Below are 3,816 nucleotides of genomic sequence, written 5' to 3'. Positions count from 1 at the left end.
AAGAAGCCGCCATCAACCCGCCAAGTGTGGAGGCCGAAGCAGCCTCCAACCAAAGTTCAACCTCCGGTGAATCAACCAAAGTCGCCGGTAATCCCAATAGCTTCTCCGGGAGATCATGCAGAATCGTCCCAAAGGAAGAAGCCAGCCTTGGAGCGCCTCGGTCCACTTTCTGATGAGCGAGTCAAAGCTCCTGTTCAAGATCGTCTGGGCCCAATGAAGAAGCCCCAGACAACGCAGCATGCTGGGGGTCACTGTCACCTCCAACATGACAAAGAGACCAAGGCAATCATGCGCACCAACTTGCGCATTGAAGTCCAGGAGCCCGCCGAGAACTCACGCCCAAAAAGGCATGTTTCGAGGCGCGTGACTTTTGAAAGCCCGAAGAAGGCAGTTCCCCCTCAGAAGGAAACATTATCGTCTGATGACGATAATGTTATACCTGAGAAGTTGTGCTAACACACGATAGGTTACTCCGATCGTCAAGCAGACGAGTTGTACTATCGTGCTGAGGGTACGAATAAAACCAGGAAAAGGAGTCCCCGAGAACAGGAAACTCAGTGCCCCTGTTCCAAACTCATTCGGGCAGTATTGTCTGAATGCAGCTGCATCAAGGCGGTCCCCGAACGAGTTTTGGTTTTTGAAAGGCTCAGTACTGAAACGCCGAAAACAAGGCCTAGGCGTTTCCGACGAAAAAGAATGGTGGTTGAAGAGGGAGAATTTCCGAGGGTCACCACCAACATGACCAGCAGAGGGACATCGGCGCGGGACAATCTCGAATCGATTCTGAAAGCATCCCGACCTAGAACCCGTCTGCAGTCCGGAACCATCAAGCGAGCAACCTATGGTAGGGTTCGGACAAGACTCCCTTCAGAAGATTGGCTAAGCAGAAAGAAAGTTTCAAATTTGAGATGGAGATGGCCATGCAGCAGATGAGAGAAATGCATGACCAACAAATCCAAGCATTGACGAATCAGCAAGGCGAGCCAAGTCGTCGTAATCCGGTTAATCTGGAAGACGAAGACACTAATGCGAATGAGACGCATAACACCAATAATCCTCCCGTCAATGCAGGGGTGGTAACGAGAATGTCAATGAAGACTCGGGTGAAAACTTGAAAATTAAAAATCTCGAGAGCAAAATCAATACATTGATTTCCGCTCAAGAGATGAAAAAGACGGGCATTCCTTGTCCATACCCAAGAGAGTGGGAATCAATCCCATATCCGGCGAAGTTCAATTTAATTAACTTCACGCCGTTTAATGGGATCAACATTTGATTTACTTCAAATCACACTTGGGGGTAATCTCCGGCAATGAGCCTCTGATGGTGCGGTCATTCGTCGGCACTCTTCGCGGAGCCGCCTTCGATTGGTATCGCCGCCTCAAACCAGGAAGCATAAATAGCTGGGACGACATGGAAACCAAATTTCTCGCCAATTTCTTCGACGACGATACAGAGATATCCATCGGATCGTTGCTGGACGAGAAACAGAAGGACGGGGAATTAGTCGACACCTTCGTCAAGAGGTTCCGGAACAAGGCGATGAACTGTCGGGACCCGATCACTGAGGAGTTTATTCTCCAGACTTGCCACAACAACCTCGCGCTGGACGTGTTGGAAGCAATGGGGACAGCACCGTCCAAGACATGGAAGGATCTGAAGGTCCGAGGAGAGCAAGCAGAGCGATTCCTCAGAAGAAAGAAGGCGGAGAGAGGCCAACAGGCGACAAATGCTCCAGCACAGAATTTCGTCCCACGGGGGAAAGGTAAGGCACACGCTAATGCAGTTGATGCTAATCAAACCTTTCAATTGTAACCTCAGCAACAGCAGCAGCAATCAGCGAGCAATGACTAAGATTTTCCAAGAACATCTCAGGAAAACAGTCGAATGCTATGTCGATGATTTGGTTGTGAAAAGCCGTAACAAAGAAGATCACATCAAGGACTTGAAGACGATGTTCGATCTCATGCGAAGTCATCAATTGAAGATGAACCCTACTAAATCTTTCCTTGGAATGTCTAGCGGAAAATTCTTTGGATTCGTCGTCACCACTAAAGGTATACATATCGATCCTGACAAGGTGAAGGCGATACACGAACTGCAACCTCCTAGAAATTTGAGAGAGCTCAGAGGATTGCAAGGGCGACTAGCTTACATCCGGCGGTTCATCTCAAACCTTTCTGGGAAGTGCCAACCATTTTCTAAGCTAAACAAGAAAGGGGTGTCATTCATCTGGGACGACGCCTGCCAAAAAGCATTCGAAGATATCAAAACGTATCTGACGAATCCTCCTGTTCTCGTTGCACCGAAATCGTGTAAACCGTTCTTGATTTACATCAAGGCGATGAACCACTCGATAAGTGCTTTACTGGCACAAGACGACGATAACGGTCACGAACAGGAAGTTTATTACCTAAGTCGGACCTTAATAGGCGCCGAGTCTCGATATCCGATGATTGAGAGAGAATGCCTCGCATTGGTGTTCGCGATGCAAAAGATGCGGCATTACTTGGTTGGACAGACGATTTACGTCATTTCCAAGGTTAACCCAGTACGGGTGTTTATGACGCAACCGGCCTCTATGAATTGGCGGCTAGCGAAGTGGGCCCTTCTCTTGTCCCAATATGATCTGCACTTCAAACAGCAGAAGTCGATCAAAGGACAAGCGATTTGTGATCTTCTGGCGGCAATTCTCTTGTCCCAATATGATTTGCACTTCAAACAACAGAAGTCGATCAAAGGACAAGCACTTTGCGATCTTTTGGCGGCAAACCCGACCACAGATACGGCAGAAGTATATGATGACTTGCCGGATGAAACCCACGAGGTTAACACGATATCACACCAACAAGTGTGGCAATTATATTTTGATGGTGCTTCGAGGGCAGTTAATAGGGTAATAACCCCGGGAGGTTCTACAGTTTCCTCCGGGGTTGGAGTTGTCCTAATCTCCCCGGGGAAGCATGTGATGCCTCGAGCTTACTCATTGACTAGTCCGTGCTCCAATAACGTAGTCGAGTACAACGCGCTTCTCATTGGACTCAGTTTCGCCAAGGAGCTGGGGGTCGAATATCTCGAAGCTTTTGGGGATTCTCAATTGATAGTCAACCAAGTCCGTGAAGAGTATGAAGTCAGGAACCAAGACCTGATCCCGTACCACCAGGAGGCCATCAAAATGGCAGAATCTTTTAAAGAATTCTTTATTGAATACATCCCTCGTCTCCAGAACGCTTATGCAGATGCACTGGCAGCACTAGCAGTATCACTGGCACAGCCTCCCGAAGCTGAGCTGTTAGTCACAGTACGGACGCATCAACTCTGCGTACCCATATACAGTACGGAGATTGAAGAAGAAGAGGATAGAAACGTGAACGCCAAAGAGGTGAATTCAACTCAAATTGGGTCTGAGTCCCGAGATTGGCGTTTTCCCATCATTGACTACGTCCAATATGGTATTTTGCCAAAGGATGTAAAAGAAAGAGAATCAATCCGCCGAAGAGCACCAAGATTCTTCTATAATGCCGAGACCCATACGTTATACCGTAGAGGGTACGACGGTCTTTTGCTCCGATGCCTTTCGAACAGAGAAGCAAAGGAAGTTCTTAAGGAAGCACACGAAGGAGAATGTGGTGCGCATCAGCCCGGTCCCAAACTATATGATCACATCAGGAGAATGGGATATTTTTGGCCAACAATGGTTCGTGACGCAATCGAATACGCCCGAGAGTGTCATGCTTGTCAAATACATGCAAATTATATGCACCAACCACCAGAGCATTTACACACATCAACCACGTCTTGGCCGTTCGAGACATA

This window comes from Asparagus officinalis, chromosome 8 (genome assembly GCF_001876935.1).
Source record: "Asparagus officinalis chromosome 8, Aspof.V1, whole genome shotgun sequence".
Lineage (NCBI taxonomy): Eukaryota > Viridiplantae > Streptophyta > Magnoliopsida > Asparagales > Asparagaceae > Asparagus > Asparagus officinalis.
Note: the sequence above shows the minus strand (reverse complement) of the source record.